The 18,611-nt window shown below is 45.9% G+C and overlaps 1 long non-coding RNA gene across 1 annotated transcript in view; it reads right to left on the reverse strand.

Annotated features, from left to right (window-relative positions):
* Positions 1-805: 805 nt before the first annotated feature.
* The window catches only part of LOC146185303 (uncharacterized), a 274,486-nt gene continuing 256,680 nt past the window's right edge, over positions 806-18,611 (reverse strand). The window contains exon 5 of the long non-coding RNA XR_014707791.1: positions 806-1,037. This is a non-coding gene — a long non-coding RNA (uncharacterized LOC146185303). The remainder of the gene's footprint in view (positions 1,038-18,611) is intronic.

Below are 18,611 nucleotides of genomic sequence, written 5' to 3' on the forward strand. Positions count from 1 at the left end.
TAGGACTTTGTAGTTTTGGCGGTTATTTAGCTAGTCGCATGCAGTGCATTTACACTAAAAACGTCGCATGAACGGATTTGAACTGGAGTACTCCTGTTCAAGCTGAGTGTCTCAACCGCAAGGCCAATGCCGCGGCTGCTCTTGAGCTTTATGGCCACTTTTCGGTCTGCTTAAGCCTACAATATTTTTTTACTTAAAACCAAAAGCGGCCTACCGTGTAAGCGTTCCACCGTAGAGCTCTACCAAGCTGGTTACTATAATCGAGGATGGATTACCATATATTCAACATAAACAAGAGACATTCATTGTCGCAGACATGTCCGATGCCTTTCGTAAATACGCGGTCTGTGGCGCATCAAATTAATTTTATGACAATGATTTTTCTAATGTATATAATGAATATTGCAAGTAGTAATGAATAATAACAACACTAATAATATTAGTTAACGAGAAGGAAGATGCTGTGAAAATAAATATTATTGGGCACATTATTCGTTTACCCAGCGCAGGAATGAAATAGGTAGCGAAAGAATAAATGGTCTAAGTTTAGCCTTACGTAAATCTGGCTATAATGAGCGAAAGCACTATTTAGGTGTTCAGCAGCCTTTGTAGCATGGTCGCATTTCAGATGCTTAGCGTGAGGTGCTTCACGACGCCCGACATCCGCTGAGTAGCTGGAGGAGGTGTGTCGCCTCCAACACTCGCTTATGTGCAATAGAAGTCTCAACGACGTTCTGGCGCACTCTTCTTCCCTGGCTAATCAGAAAGCAACCCCACAAACACCCGAGGTTTTATACATGCATCTCTTCAAGTGATATCAAGTTATCGACCTTCGTTGTAGGCCATTTTGTCATCATTGCGTTAGTTACAAGATAATGTTGAAGGTCAGCTCAAGGTGGTGGTACGATGAAGTAGCTATAAATGACATGCATTGCTGGTCTTGGACTGCGCTTGGTTTCACTTCATCTGGTTGTAAAGTCCTTGAGTCAGAGCCACGCGAAACTCTTGGTTGTACGTGGGCAAGTAGAGCTTCCTCCCTAGAAATGAAAAGAGAATCCAAAGGGGCAACTTTGTCTTAATTCCGGTCAGCGGGTCTTCCTTAAGTCTACTGATATAAGATACAAAACGGAAATTGTATTTCATTTCGCTGCGAGCAAAAGCACAGAGACCCAGTTCTGATTTTGTTGCCTCATGATAAGATGTTACCGTAAACAGATTGCTAGGGGGAACGCAGAAATAAGTTAAGAGCTTAAGCTACCAGTGCGAGACGACAGCTGCCACATATGCATTATTTTGTTTTCCTCATGAGACACACCTTCAACACAGCAAATCAGCCCTTCACCTCGCCCTCTTAGTTTCCACTTCAATATAAGTAGTTCCGAGTCTGAGTTTCAAAATCTATTTAGGTCGATCCAGGCCGCAATAGCTCACATTAGTTTGCTACGTGTCTGATGCATCGTATGCTTATACTTACTATTTTCATAACGTGTTTTGTGCTGCAGTGATCTCCATTTATACCAGCAACATTCGTAAACAAATGAATATTACTCGTACAATTTTTTCCAGCAGAACTTAGGAACCTAGATAAGTTTCGCGCCCCTTGAGCAAACCAGCTATATAAATCTTCTTATTCAGCTATTTACTGTTCGGAATCTACCGAGCCTATTAAAGAAGCCGTAAATGAGGGCTCCGGGAATTTCGACCACCTGGGGTTACTTAACGTGCTGTTACGACCAAGCATCCGCATTTGCGCGCTCTATTGTTCGCCTGTGGGCATGGAAAAGTTTTGTGAATATGTGGTGATGGTCCATTGGCTCTAAGTGAGCCTGTTTCCAGGAATCCTGTTTTGTAAGCATGTTTTGCTTTGTGGACAACCTGCAAATGCCAAATTGGCCCTGTCAAGAGAACGTCTGGAAAAACACAAAGAAACGTCCCCCTGCGGGAAATAGCAGGAAGTGCTTTCTTTTGTTCACCCTTCCAGTCGAGAAGTGCTATCCTCCAGTGATGAATGCCTCCTATCCAAAGGAGACGACAGAGTGACATGTCCGCTGACGTGCAGGACAAGAGAAGAGCATGACTCATACGGCCATTAAGTGATTTCCCGGGAATGCAGGAAAGATTTGCAATTGTCGAAAAGGGACCATGTTGGGAGCCCTATGCGGCGCCACGTGCACTCGGGTTTCTGAGAAGTAAAACCCCCAGAACCAGCCTGTGGTTTCTTTGCTGAAGAATAGAAATGTACCTCCTCTCCTCGCCGTTCCCAAGCTTTCCCGCCAACAAGTGATCACGCCCAACGAATGAATGCCGGACCAGTCAGTGCTTCAGACCATCAGTGCAGTGATGTGTTCGATTGGATGCCGATACCTGAGGGGCGTGCCCTGGATTTGGTTGGTCAGCATCTTCAGAGAGGGGCTGGACATAGGGGGTTTTTAAGGACGCTGCAGAGCACGAAATGTCGCTCTGGGCCCTGGGTAAACGGCTCATCCAGTCGCTTCTCGCTATGAACTCTTAACGCTTGTCATTTTGCTGATGTACCCTTCTTCATCGTGTAAATATTGTAAATAAGTTTTCTCAAAGTGCCAGTAAACCTGCTTGTACATATTTTACCAACTTCGAAGATTCAGTCCTTCTTCAACCCGGAGTCTCTGCACGCTACCAAGTGAAGGCCGGGTCGCCATAGCCCCAGCGTCACGACAACTGGTGACCAGCGGTGGGATCTGAATCTACAAGCCACAACATCTGGTGATTGGAGGTGGATCTGAAGCTACAAGCCACAACACCTTGTGATCGGAGGTGGCATCTCAAGCAACAAGCAGGAGCAACAATCGGCCAACAAGAGGGCAGCTCGGAACATCGATCGCATGTGTGGGTGAGTGCTTGGCTTTTCTTCTGATGTGGACCAGGTTCTAGAACAGGGTTAGATTTTAGAACTGGTAAAGAGAGTGTGGAAACGCCTTTAGGTTTGGTAGTTTGCACTGTTGTTTTGGAAGTAGCCGACACTCGGAGCGATCATGGACCTACAAAAGCTGCAGAAACCGGAACTGTTGCAATTGTGTGAGGAATTGGGAATTGATACAAGTGGTTTGGCACGAAAACCTTTGATTATAAAGGCAATCACAGATTTGGGAGCCGATGATGAGGAGCTCAGTGAAGCATGGAACCTCATCGGTCAAAAAAAGGAACAGCTCAGACAGCAGAAGGAGCGGGAAAAAGAGCAGAAAGAGCGGGAAAAAGAGGAAAAGAGGCGTGAGCGTGAACTTGAGAGGGAAAAAGAGGAAAGGGAGCGCGAACGTGAGTGGGAAAAAGAGGAAAAGAAGCGTGAAAGAGAAGCAAAAAAGCTGGACCAAGAAATTGAGCTCCGGAAATTAGAACTAGAGTTGAGCAAGAGGTCGGGCAATTGTCCCCAGCTAGCGGTACCTCTTCTCAACAAGGAGGCAGATTTCAAGATGTCAAAGTACATGCAGCCATATGTGATATCAGGGGATATCGGTCTGTATCTGGCTAACTTTGAGCGAACCTGCGAAAAACTGTCCTTCCAGCGAGACACTTGGTCTCAGAGATTATTGACGGTTCTGCCCTGCGAGGCAGCGGAGGTTGTCGCGCGGCTAAGCAAGGAGGACGCGGACAACTACGAGAAGGTCAAAGCTTGCCTTCTGAGAAAGTATAGGCTTAGCGCCGAGGCGTTCAGACAACGTTTTCGGAAAGCTACTAAGTCCAGGGACGAGAGTTACCCTGAATTCCTGTACAATTTAAGAGTTAATTTGGGCGAGTGGCTAAAGAGCACAGATTCCTACAGTGATAGGGACGCTGTAGTCGAGCAAATTCTTTTGGAGCAGTTTTATAACTGCCTCCCAGAAAAAGAAAGAAATTGGTTACAGGACCGAGGCGAAATTAAGTCGGCAACTGAAGCTGCCGAACTTATTGAGGAGTATGCTTCGCGCCGACAATTCAGCAACCCAGCAGTGGATAGGCCCCGCAATCCCAAGTTCAGTATGAAAAACCGTCAGGAAAGGCACTTTGCTAGAGTTGGAAACGAAGAAATGAAGGTTTCTTCAGGCAAATTCCCTAGAAAGGACGGCAGTGAGAAAAGTGGGGAAGTGACCAACGTGCAGAACACAAAGAATAAGCTTGAGGCTAGGAAGCCGCTCACATGCTTTAGGTGTAATGAGCAGGGTCACATTGCCGTCAACTGCCGGAAAGAAAAGATTGCTTTCTCGTATGTCAGGGACTGCGATGAAAATATGCAGCTTTTAGAACCCTACCTGCATGACCTAGTAGTCAACGGGAAGCCTTGCAAGGTACTGCGCGATTCGGCCGCAACGATGGATGTTGTCCATCCGGCGTATGTATCGCCTTCCGACTATACAGGACAGTGTGCATGGATCCGACAGGTAGTTGAGGAACAGAGTGTGTGCTTGCCGATCGCGAACGTGGTCATCGAGGGCCCTTTCGGCGAATTAACAACCGAGGCTGCCGTTTCAGGAAAGCTTCCTAAGTGCTATCCGTATTTGTTCTCCAACAAATCGGACATGCTGCTGCGAAAGAGGGGCATCCTTTTCGGAGACAGAGTTGTGCAAGCCTTAACACGTTCAAAGGCGCGAGAACTAGCTACACTGCTCATTCCAGAAAAATCCACAGCGGAGGAAACGGCAGTTAAAACAATGGTAAATGCGGAAGATAGCAGGTCAGAAAACTTTGAGAGCGAGGCATCTCAGATAAGTCAACTTGAAAGTGAGCTTGATGAGACGCGGAATGAGGACGTTCTTGAGAGTAACCTCTTGCCGCCAGTGTCTAGTAATCTCACGAGACTTTTAAGTGGAACCCGAGAGGACTTAGCTATAGAGCAAGCCAATGATCCCAATATACAGGAGATAAGGGAGCGCCACCGCGCCACTAAGACAGCAAACAATATTTCTTTCGAGATGAGAAAGGGAGTGCTGTATCGCTTATTCAAGGATAAGCGCGGAGTAGAGCGGGACCAATTAGTCGTTCCCCAAAAGTACCGCGGAGACTTACTGCGACTTTCCCATGGCAGCTCGTGGTCATGTCACCTTGGAATAAAGAAAACAAAGCAGAGGCTGTTGCAAGAATACTATTGGCCTGGATGTTTTAAGGACACGGAAAATTTTGTACGGTCATGCGACACGTGCCAGCGGGTTGGAAAGGCGCAAGATAAGTGGAAAGCTCCGATGGTGTTAGTACCAATCATTACCGAGCCGTTTCACCGGTTAGTAATAGATATAGTTGGGCCACTTCCTGTGACCGAGTCAGGGTACCGTTATATCCTCACTATGTTATGCCCAGCCACAAAGTTTCCAGAGGCTGTTCCGCTGCGCGAGGTGACGTCCGAGAGTGTAGTGGATTCGCTGCTGTCAGTGTTTGCACGAGTTGGATTCCCTTCCGAGGTACAAAGTGATCAGGGTAGCGTTTTCACGAGTGTCCTCACCACCTCATTTCTCGAGCGATGCGGCATTAAGGTAGTGCATAGCTCGATCCATCATCCGCAGAGCAACAGCGTAGAAAGATGGCACTCTGTTCTCAAACGAGTCCTGAGGGGACTGTGCTATGAAAACAAGCGCGAATGGGATACCTGCCTGCCTGCAGCGCTTTTCGCTTTGCGGTCAGTGCCGCACGAATCCACTGGATTTAGCCCAGCCGAGTTGGTGTACGGAAGGTCACTGCGCTCACCTTTGCGAATGGTGCGCGAAGCCTGGAAGGGGCGCGGAGAAGACCCAACAGTAGTAGAATTCATTCTGAACCTCTTGAATCGCTTACATAACACTAAGGAACTCGTTGAGGCCAGCATGAAGTCAGCCCAGGCTCGTTCCAAGGTGTACTATGATAAGTCAGCCCGTCAAAGGACGTTTTGTATCGGGGACCAGGTGATGTTGCTGAGAAGTTCAAGGCAGAATAAGCTCGAAGTACAGTGGGAAGGACCGGCTGAAGTCGTTGCAAAGCTTTCTAACACTAACTACGCAGTGAAAATTCCCGGTAGGCGTAAAGAAGTGCGCATTTATCATTGCAATCTTATGAAGCCTTATGTGCAGAGGGAAGCCGTGGTAAATCTAACGTTAAACCTTCCCGAGGAGATGGGGGACAACTTGATTTGCCTCAGCGGAAAAGGAAGCAACGCTCAGGAGCTTCTCAAAAAGACGGAGCAGAGAGGAGAACTAAAGAAATCCCAGCTGTCCGATCTGGGCGAGATAATAACAGAGTTTGAGGCCTGCTTCGTGGACAGGCCAGGCAGAACTGATTTGACTGAGCACGATATTGAGCTGACTTCAGACGTGCCAGTGCGATCAAGGTGCTACCGATTTTCTCCAAGGCAAAGAGAAATTCTGGATAGGGAAGTAACTCGCATGCTGGAATTGGGAGTAATAAAACCCTCGGAAAGCGATTATGCTTCGCCTATGATCTTAGTAGAAGCTCCAGGTAAAGACCCTAGGCCTGTGGTAGACTACCGAAAGCTAAATTCTCTCACCAGGGATCAAGTGTATCCTATTCCGAATATTGAGGAGAGAGTAGAACAGGTCAGTAGAGCGGCATATGTGACTACGCTGGACCTTACTCGAGGATACTGGCAAGTACCGCTCACTGAACGCGCCAGCAGATACGCGGCTTTCGTCACTCCGACGGGCAGCTACCAGCCAACAATGATGAGTTTCGGGCTCAAAAATGCTCCATTTTGTTTTTCCCGACTCATGGATAGGGTTTTAAAGGGGTGTGAAACATTCGCGGTGCCTTATTTAGACGACATTGCGGTTTTTTCCGACTCATGGGCGGACCATATGGTACATCTAAGAGCTGTACTGAGCCTTTTGCGTCAAGCTGGACTAACCGTAAAGGCCGAGAAATGTTGCCTGGCAAGGGCGACCGTGGACTACTTGGGTCACAATGTAGGTCAAGGTTTCAGGAAACCCAGCGAGATTAAGATTTCTGCGGTAGCAGACTACCCGCGGCCGAGCACGAAGACGGAAATTCGAGCATTCCTGGGTCTGACTGGGTACTACAATCACTACATCCCTAACTATTCAGCTTTGGCTAGCCCTCTGACCGACGCTCTCCGCAAGACAGAACCGACAAATGTAGTCTGGGACGAACAAAAGGAAGCCTCCTTCGTAAACCTGAAGGCTGTGCTGATTAGCCGTCCGGTATTGCGAGCTCCAGACTATGGCCGAGAATTCACGGTCCAGTGTGATGCCAGTGATCGAGGGTTAGGTGCTGTTCTCTGCCAGAGAGATGACGACGGTAATGAGCACCCCGTGCTCTACTTGAGCAGAAAACTGAGTTCTAGAGAGAGGGCTTATTGCGCGTCAGAGAAGGAATGCGCTTGCATTGTATGGGCCATTCAAAAATTGCAGTGCTATCTTGGAGGGGCCAAATTCACCGTAGAGACGGACCATTGTCCCCTGGCTTGGCTGCAAACTGCGACATCGAAGAACAGTCGCCTTCTTAGGTGGAGCTTGATTTTACAGCAGTACAATTTTGAAATAAGATACAAAAAGGGGAAGTTAAATGGGAATGCGGACGCGCTTAGCCGCTCTTTCTAAGCGGTCCGAGATGTTCCTCACCATGTATCCAAATTGATAATCAGGTTTTTTTTTTTTTTTTCGTGCGCTTGAATATAGATGACTATGTAAAGCAGCACGTTTGGTTTTCGAGGCATACGTGGGTCCTGAACGTCTTGAGAGTGGGCTTTTCTCGAACAACAATGGCAGTTTTCTTTTGACCTGGTCTCTTCAGACGGGAGCCGAGTGCTTGCTTCGACATGTGGTTGAGTTTCAGATAGCTCAAGCAATTTGGCCTACAACAATCAAGACAACGCGACATGCAACAGCGAGCTTCAAGCGTTCACGTGCAGGCCATTAAGTCGTCTCTTCATGCAGCAGCTGCGGCTGCTGCCCTCCGAGTCTCTTCTGGCGGGGGAGGAGGCTGTTACGACCAAGCATCCGCATTTGCGCGCTCTATTGTTCGCCTGTGGGCATGGAAAAGTTTTGTGAATATGTGGTGATGGTCCATTGGCTCTAAGTGAGCCTGTTTCCAGGAATCCTGTTTTGTAAGCATGTTTTGCTTTGTGGACAACCTGCAAATGCCAAATTGGCCCTGTCAAGAGAACGTCTGGAAAAACACAAAGAAACGTCCCCCTGCGGGAAATAGCAGGAAGTGCTTTCTTTTGTTCACCCTTCCAGTCGAGAAGTGCTATCCTCCAGTGATGAATGCCTCCTATCCAAAGGAGACGACAGAGTGACATGTCCGCTGACGTGCAGGACAAGAGAAGAGCATGACTCATACGGCCATTAAGTGATTTCCCGGGAATGCAGGAAAGATTTGCAATTGTCGAAAAGGGACCATGTTGGGAGCCCTATGCGGCGCCACGTGCACTCGGGTTTCTGAGAAGTAAAACCCCCAGAACCAGCCTGTGGTTTCTTTGCTGAAGAATAGAAATGTACCTCCTCTCCTCGCCGTTCCCAAGCTTTCCCGCCAACAAGTGATCACGCCCAACGAATGAATGCCGGACCAGTCAGTGCTTCAGACCATCAGTGCAGTGATGTGTTCGATTGGATGCCGATACCTGAGGGGCGTGCCCTGGATTTGGTTGGTCAGCATCTTCAGAGAGGGGCTGGACATAGGGGGTTTTTAAGGACGCTGCAGAGCACGAAATGTCGCTCTGGGCCCTGGGTAAACGGCTCATCCAGTCGCTTCTCGCTATGAACTCTTAACGCTTGTCATTTTGCTGATGTACCCTTCTTCATCGTGTAAATATTGTAAATAAGTTTTCTCAAAGTGCCAGTAAACCTGCTTGTACATATTTTACCAACTTCGAAGATTCAGTCCTTCTTCAACCCGGAGTCTCTGCACGCTACCAAGTGAAGGCCGGGTCGCCATAGCCCCAGCGTCACGACAGTGCACAACATTGCACAGCACATGGTCACCTTGCTTTTTGCCTTCATCGAAAAGAGGCCACCCAGGCCAGAATTCTTTGGGCATCGCAATCGAGCGTCCTACCCCTGCGCAAATATTGCGGTGTGCCGAGAAATAGTAAGGCCAAAGGCTTTATAGCCTCATCAGTTTTAGCAGGATTTATGCATTCCTGACATGTGCCAGCCAGATTCCGCGGGATATTGGCGGTGTTCTGTTTACCCTTTTAGAAAAAAAAAACCATTTCGAGAGTGCACTTTGGACCACTGAAGTGTAGGGTGCCTCGATGAACATCTCCGTTGTAAGGTGGAGACACCACGGCCATGTTGGATCACATCGTACGTAGTCCCTTCCTATGCTCTTTTTTGGCTCGGACGCGGCCTGCGGACGCGGTCTGCGGACAAAAATCTGTGATCATAGCCTAGTACTGCTTCCGCATTAATAAAAAGAAACCCTTAATACTGCCTTGCATTCCAAGCGGACGCTTCCATGTACTCAGTGAAACTGCCGCGAAGAGTAAGCATTTTACATGAGCGTCCGAAGTAATTTACAGGACATTGTCAACACTTCGTAGATTGCGGAGCTGTCAAAAGCGTTCCATCGATCACGCTTTACTTGCGCCTCCCATTTCTTTCTAAATGAATTTCTAAATGAATTTCAAACTCCGCTGATGCCTACTGTAGTAACGCCTCCTAGACAGCTGGGTCTCCTTCTGTTTCTGGGACAGCTAGGTCACCGCCGCTTGCGGCTGGGACTAGCCTGCCAGCGAATTTTTTCTGTTGTAAGCCGTCACTGCAGCCGCCACTGCTTCAGTGATGGACGACGGCTGTTGTTGCGGCGCACGTCTTTCTTTGCCTCTTGTTTTTCTTTCTTCTCTATTTTCTCTTCTGTCCGCACGAGGCAGCGGAGTTGGCTCAGCCACGGAGCCAGTAGCAGGCCCGAGCATTTTCTTTTCCTTCCTCCTACAGCCACAACAACAACAGTAAGTCACCGGCATTCTACAAATCGTTTACAGGAAAGAAAAGGCGCCGTATCTGTCATTCACGGAATCCGCTATCATAATCACGGTTGACAAGGGAAATTATGCAGAGTGTTTCATAGCCTTGTGTGTCTTTTTTCGTGTTTTGATTGGCGTTTCCTTTCGCGTTATGTCGTATACCAAAGCCAAGCAATAAAGCAAAAAGAATCCGGGGCTTGGCGTAGTTGGTAAGGTGCTGCTCTGGTGATTCAAGGGATGGAGGTTCGGCTCCCGGTGGAGACAAGGTTTATTAATTTATTTTTACTCTCGCTTTCGAAAGCGTGACACCTCTTCCGACAGTCTTCGTTTTGGATTAGATTGGTACTGAGGCTTCCCTTTTTTACCAGGTGGACAAGAAAGGTCCTAGCCAAGTCAATTCCCTACTGTGACGAAGTCTGTCCCGCCATGGCGCAACGCCACCAACACTATTTATCTAGTATGCCTTATCCAGTTCTCAAGGTGTCGTTTGGTTGTCTCCACAGCCACAGCCCTCTCATCCCGCTGTTTCGCATCACTGTCCACCGCAGCGTCTCCTTGCGGCTGTCCAGACGTGAACCCCATCACCTGCGGCAAAGTTGGCCCGCTAGTCTTCTGCTGACTACCTACTGTCGACAACGATGAGGCATTAAAGGATTTTGACCTAAAAACCATCTTCCACTGGGAACCGAATCCCTTGCCTTCCGATCACCAGCCAAACGCGTTAACATGCCTGTCACGCGAGAAACATATCTTGGGTCTCCTTAAATATCATTTCTGCCGCCTCCATGGCAAAGTAGGAGTGCGACGACGGCGCTTTCAATCCGGTCTCCATGGGCGTGTGTGGCGCCATCTGCCGCTAGCTACGAACGCCAAGCGCCGCAACGAGCATGCGCTATCTCTGCCGAGTGAAACTGCTCACTTGACACGGAAGAAGTACTGCGTGATTGGCGGGGTTCTGTCAAATAAATACTACCGTAGAATAAGACCCAAAGTCTTCCACCTTATCGCTTTTAAGGGATCTTAAGGGCCTCAAGAATGTTTATGTCACCTAAGAGAGACTTTCAGATTCTTCTCTAACGCCAGCGGTATAGCTTGGTCGCAGCGGGTTTTTGACAGTTCAGAATCCACGTCTTATACAATACAGCGCTGTATTTTTACCAACAAAGTACAATCCGCGTTCTTATACTTTGTCGGGCATACTTGAGTTCCGATGTCTTCCGCGCCGCGTAAGCTATACATTGGGTGCACCTGCAAGCTTTACTAAGACTACTCCACCGCACGTTACACATGACGAATAGCTGATCGAAGTTTCGACTCGAACCATAAGCGGCAAGTGCTACACCACGTCAGCGAGAACTGCTATCATTCTCCAATCGTCTACCGCTCGTTGAAAAGCAATTTTGTAATTGTACAGTAATTTAGCCGCACCAGCCTCTTTTCTTTGGTATTTGTTCCGTTGCATATCATTTTGCAATATGAACTCAAGTGCGCCGATTCCGAGGTTTCACTGACTGCAATTTCTGCAGAATGCGGTAGCCCAGTCACGACAGCTGTGTTTCTGCCGCATAACAGTCCATTTTTGCCTCAAACTCTCCAAGGAAAAGTGGCGGCGGCGCAACCGTTGCAAGAGCACTAAGGAAAGAAAAATAGGTTTTGTTTTTTTTTTTTTAAACGAAGGAGGAATTCGAGAACAATATGCTAGGCACAGTTGAGAGTTAAGGAATCGCACATTCTTGTGAAGCGTGAAGACACTATCAAACTTCGTTCTTGGTGATTTTTTGGGGAAAAGGCGCCGTTTTCGACAAGAAGGCGTCTGAAAAGCACCGCAGCGCGCATCTCAATTCGATGAGAATAACTCTCAATTCGATGAGATGCAGGGAACCAAAACTTGCTTTCTCGCTATTCACGCCACAATTGAGGCTCTTAGGATTGTTTTCTCCTCACAATATTTTCTTGCGCAGTCAGTGCAAAGAACGAAAGCGACAGCAACGCCAGGAAACTTTGAGAGATTCTTTGCTGCTACTGTTGCAACATCCAAACATTTAGAGCGGCCCTCTTATACGGGAAAGCTTTGTCATGTTAATCTTTCCGAGTAACAGCCCTCTATTCCGCAAGTTCGAAGTAAGTTTGCATACGTAAAGGAACACACACACACACACACACACACACACACACACACACACACACACACACACACACACACACACACACACACACACACACACACACACACACACACACACACACACACACACACACACACACACACACACACACACACACACACACACACACACACACACACACACACACACACACACACACACACACACACACACACACACACACACACACACACACACACACACACACACACACACACACACACACACACACACACACACACACACACACACACACACACACACACACACACACACACACACACACACACACACACACACACACACACACACACACACACACACACACACACACACACACACACACACACACACACACACACACACACACACACACACACACACACACACACACACACACACACACACACACACACACACACACACACACACACACACACACACACACACACACACACACACACACACACACACACACACACACACACACACACACACACACACACACACACACACACACACACACACACACACACACACACACACACACACACACACACACACACACACACACACACACACACACACACACACACACACACACACACACACACACACACACACACACACACACACACACACACACACACACACACACACACACACACGCACGCACGCACGCACGCACGCACGCACGCACGCACGCACGCGCGCGCGCGCGGGGGGAAATATATATACACGACGGCATTCGTTGACAACCATCTGCTATTTCATTTCAGTAAATGCAAAGTATTAAATCATCCCAACTTGCCATCGATTTCATGAATATGTACATAGTCTACATTTTTGAAAAGCTATACGATTACCCTGATGTTATTTTTGCTTAACAAACCTGGTTTTGCTAGTGCAAACCATTCAGCAGGAGTAAAACAAATGCAAGGTTCTGAAGAGGTTTTGAAACTTAACCATCAAAATCCGCTAGGTCATGTAGCCTTGACCCACGACTGAATAAAATAAGGCGTAATGTGACGTTACCAAATGCTGCCGCGGTCTGTCTGCGCTGAAGTAGCGCTTAGCGCTGCTAACTGGACACTTGTGTGGCGAATTTCAAGACAATTTTACACATTAAAATCAATATTTGGGGATTCTGTAGGGTTTATTTGGTCGATATCCGAAATTTAGGCTAAGAATTTTAGCCAATATCTTACATAGATATGGCGCTAGTTTGTTGCTGTCGTCGTATGAACTAGTGAACTGACATTGCTAGGCGCATGACGTGACATTCCTGAAGCTAATACGCAGAATTCGCGTTGCTGCCGCGAAGAGGAAGAAGTGTTGAGTCTTTTGACAGCTAAGCCTTTATTTCAACCTTTTATACGACCGCGTCATTGACGTTTCGCTTAACAATAGTACTTTTGTGCAGTGTTCCCGCATATATCAAGTAATCATAAACATATTCCATTAAAATGCGACTATATTATTGCAGTCTTCGATTTGTATTCGACATGTATTCGATTCAGTACAATAGTCATACTACACGCATTCAATGTCGCTCCGAAAAATATTATCCGAACTGTACTATTGACTATGATTGAATGTATAGGTTTAGGTTAAAAGTAAAGTGGAAAGAATTAAGCGCGATTTATTTGATATATAGTGCTTATGAGGTCATTATAGATAATTATTTATTTCGTTACAAATCTTGGCCTATGTTTTATCGCTCTTGTCGATAACTCCGGGTCATCATCTTTGTCGTTCAAGCACGCACTTATAACAAACATTTGAATTCCAGATTTCATAATAAATCATTTTGTCAACACAACACTCAACGCGAAAGAACGAAAATTCAGCAGTATAATTACGAATCTGACCCTGTTCTAATATAGTAAAATTATTTCATTCATTGGGCAAGTTATGTAATCAATCCAAATGATAACGATAAATTTTCTGAAACGTCCTCTTGAAATGATTTCATTATCTAAAAATATTGGACATTTGTGTGCGTAGTTATTCAACCAGCACATTAATTTTAATCCGGCCTGCTCTGAACCGTCAATAGCACTAAATAGCACGGGAAGAATGTGTTCCAAATGTTACATTTAAATTTACTTAGCCAAGCTTTGTGGAAGAAAAAGGAGAAATAGAAGAGTAAAAGCTTTCTGTGAAAAAAACAAAAAGAAAACAGTGCTCATGCGAAGCGTGCTCTTACAACTTAAATAGCCACATTTCTTTCCCACTGCTGATTCCGAACATAGTTTCATTGTAAACCTAAGTCGGAAAAGAACACCGTGTGTGCAGCCATTTAAAATATAAAACAAACAATTTGGAAGGAAACTTAGAATTGCAGTGTTAATGGTCACGAAGGACCGGTATTCCTTAAAGACTGAAACTATTTATTCAGATACCGTGTACACAAACCTTCTCATCAAACCAGAAGCAAATAGGGGTGATTGCAAACCTTGGAAAGGGAGATGAAAATGAGAAGATCGTAGATTTCCATCCGTGCTGGAGTTGGTCTATATACGCGAAGATTACAAGGAGCACGACTGCACAGATAATTCCCGCATAATTGCGAACACTCGTGTGCTCGTGTTTGATTCTCATTATACGTTTGACCTGACAGAAAAAGCTTATAGTGTTCAACATGCTAAACTTGAAAGTTCTTAGACTCCTCGCTCCAACAGTTCACAAGCCCGGCTCTTTATACATTTGAGTACTTGATGCGATTCGAACCTCTGGCGGCGAATTTAACTTGGTAATTGTGCGACGTGTTTCTTATGCGACAATTCTGATTGTTGTGGCTATAAGGTTGGTGATGAACTTGTTTGTTGATAAACTGGTTGCGCAGAAGTATACATTGACGGAACAAACATCTTGCCCCCAAAAGTCAGTCTGCTCGTTTGTAGGCATTATGTCACAAGAGACATAGAGAGAAAACTCTTAATATAGATCACAATTTCTTGAGCTAGTTGGTCGACGCCGCTAGTCCAGACCTCCGCTGGCGGCAGCTAGCTTGCGGACAAGCTGAGCAGTGCACTAGAGCGTTGTTAAAGCTTCTCCTAGTGGGCACTTTTCGGTAGGGTGCCTGAAGCGCAATTCTTCATTGAGGTACACATATTGTGAGATCTAGAGCTTAAACGTAAAGAACAACTGATGCCAGTCCGCATCAACACATTTCCGCTTTCTAAAGGCAAAGACTATCTTCATCGAAAGTGGAACTGTTTGAAGTTCAAAAACGTCCCAGATGTCACCATATGCGGACTTTTTCACGAGCTAAACAAACGCGTGTTTCTCGTTCCTATTCCTAAGGCTAGGCAAGTAGCGTCAATTGCTTTTAAACAAAGACCACGGAAATAGTTCTCGCACGTGATGCCATAAAGTTTAACGTAATGACTGCAACATCGTCACGTCAAACCCTTCGTGTGGAACTGCTCAACCCTGGCTCCTTTGAGAAATTAAAAATAAATAATCGGTAAGGATCCATCCTTTCAGCACGTACAAAACGTTGCACTCTATGTCCCAGTCAGTGTTGGTGGTAATACTACAGTGTTGGTGGTAACTGTACAATTTCGGAACTGTAACGACTAACGTACTTACGTTGAGATATTTTATAAAGTTTAAGTGTCCCGTTAACATTACAGTTCATTTTTATTCGGTTTGTTTCCCCCCTCCGTCGCCATCTTCATAATAAAAAGAGCTCAGAGCATTTAAAGTGATGTTGCCAATAATCAATGTACCCTCATTGCGATGACTCTCTTTACGGCTCGCATGCATGCGATAAAACACCTGCCCTCGACGACGCACCCACTAAAAACAAAATCGACAGAATACCCATAGAACACGAAACATGTGCCCAACAAACATTCGCGCAATTGTCTGTTTCAAACATTCAACACTAAGATGCAGCTATTAGAAAGTTGTCGCTGCAATACTCTAGCGCTGTTGATCAACTCTGCCTTAAAAATAAATTATACTTCTTCCTATTTGCAATTGCGGCTAAGTTTCTGGCTGCTGAATTCATGAAGGAGATAGGCTGACTTTGAACACATTCACATAAATAATCGCATTTTTGCATTATTAATAAAGGTTCAGGCAAATAAAAAATGTTTATGTGAACAAATATAATTTTGCGTAACTCTGCCATTTAAGTATTTCGTCACTGTTACACAATTTGCGCATTATCGTTTTAGTAAAAGCACAATGAACATTTTGGGACATCATATTTTCATAAGTACTGTAATATGTTGAGAGGTAAGCGGTCCCGGCCACGGCGGCCGCGTTTCGATGGAGGCGATGAGTAAGGCGCCATGTGCTGTGCGATGTCATTGCACGTTAAAGAAATCCAGGTGTTCGACAAATTCCGGATTCCTCCATTACGGTGTTCCTTATGGCCTCAATTCCCTTGGGACGTTAAAACTCATAATCTAAAATAAACTCAGCGGTGTTTTCTTTGTGGAGTTAGAATTAATAATGAAGTGTAATTCTGTATTAAATGTCACAATCAAAAATGCCTCCACCATGAGCCACATAGTTGGAAGCCATCACACGTAACTCTACAGGTGACTTTAGGCAACTACAACATATTGCCAAGCTGCTGCAGATTTGTGCGAATTATTCTTGTTAGATCAGGATTTTAGGTCAAATTGTTCTTCGGATTATAAGTGTTATGTAAGCGATGAGCATCATAAAATCTACGAAAATGGAGTAAAGGCAAAGCAACGTTCGAGACCTACTTTTGATAACGTAACGCGTTACTATTTTTGTAATTAACCTAAAGCGTTAAAGAGTTCCTTTTCGTTTTCCGTAACAAGTAACAAATTTAGTTACCTTATTTCAGTAAGCTAACAACGCTGATTTTAGTAACCTGGAAAATGATAGCTGTATCAAATGGAAAATCAGCCGTGGCGTGAGAATGTTCCGGAGCAAGGGAACCGGTGCCACGACGTCTGGAAGCTCGCAGCATGTTGGGACGCCTCAATTGCCCGTGTTTCCTTGCAATGCGCTTCTGTCAGGCTGCGCAGCACTGGACCTTGTCAAAAGGCGTTAGCGAGAGAATTTTGACGTCCAGTTGAATTGGAATTCGGGCACGATGAAAACTAACGGCCAACGAAACCAATTTGCTTTCTTTTTCCTTAATTTCTGATGTTAATCAATGGAAGATTAGTTGTGTAATCTTTTCATAGCTGAAGAAGATCAGCTATTTTAATATGGCAGAAAACAGAACATGTAATTAAGCATAGTTAGTGCAAATTCAAATTAGCTGCAGCACTAAGGTGCGGCAATTAGAGCACTTATGTGCTGACTGCGGTTTACGTTTGGAGCTCGAATTTAACGTCAATAAGGGTTTAGACAAAACAAACACGAAAAAAAAAACAGTGAAAGGTAGTCTCAGCGGTAGATAAGTTTCGGGCTGCTTAAGGTATCCTATGAGGGCATGTGACAGTGGCGTGTCCTCATTGAATACGAAAGCAAGTTGGGGACGACGACAGCGTGTTATAACCACAGCTCGAGGAACTGGAATTTAAAACACGGGGTGTTCGGCTGTGCCGATGGCTTAGGGGTCGATTGAAGTGAAATGTGTTCGCGTCCCAGTGGTTTTGAAACGCATTCGTGGCTTAAAGTTCTCACTTTTCTTGTTTTAGGCTCACTTACGACCTGTGAGCTACCCTTTCTTCTTATCTTCACTTTCAGGAGTATTTACTTTGCGCGTAGCGTCCATCATGAGCGTGTTCACTAATACTAGCTCCACCAACGCAGTGGATACAGCTTGTCCTGTAATACCGCTAGCTCCACTCGTAACGTTATCGACCGACGAGGGCGACAGCTCTACGAGGGTTCTTACGTACGAGCTGCATTCAGTAGATAAAGCTGGAGGAAAGCGCTATCACAAGCGAGACTGTGAGAGCCTCTACTGAAGAGAACAGCCATAAATGTGCGATCGCCTCTCATCGGCACGAGCTCAAGAGTTCCTAATTACAACACCTGCCCCTGTACAGAATAGCATTTACATACGCCTTGGCGAAAGCGCGAGTCAGGTGAACTGAACCGGCACTCATTTGTGTCATGTGATTAGATGTATTCAGACCAAAAACACTCATATAGATTCAATTTTGAAAGTTATAAAGACCTCAATGGCGCGTCCACTGCAGACGACAGGTCTCGTAACGGTTTGCAGAGCTAGGTTTGTTCCTTTTATTCAGGACGTCACGTTAGCATATAAGGTTAAGCATGAACAAAACACAGTTCTAGGTAAGCGACAATTGTATCACCACACTCTAAGGACGACACAGTAAGTTGGGTATATGTTCCGGGAATCTCACACTCTACCTGACTAGAAACTAGAACAAAGAATTCTCTTCGGGGTAGACCTATAGCATTCAGGTAATCGAGTTTTGTGAGGACGTCATAATTTAATAGTTATGCACCTGACAACGTATAGAGCATATTAGCCCGACGCTGTCTACGTTTCGCAAAGAGTTTTCCTGAGTCTGAGCGAGTTTTGATGAGACGGCACTACGCATGCCAAGTGC

This window comes from Amblyomma maculatum, chromosome 6 (genome assembly GCF_055883805.1).
Source record: "Amblyomma maculatum isolate TAMU_Amacu chromosome 6, ASM5588380v1, whole genome shotgun sequence".
NCBI lineage: Eukaryota > Metazoa > Arthropoda > Arachnida > Ixodida > Ixodidae > Amblyomma > Amblyomma maculatum.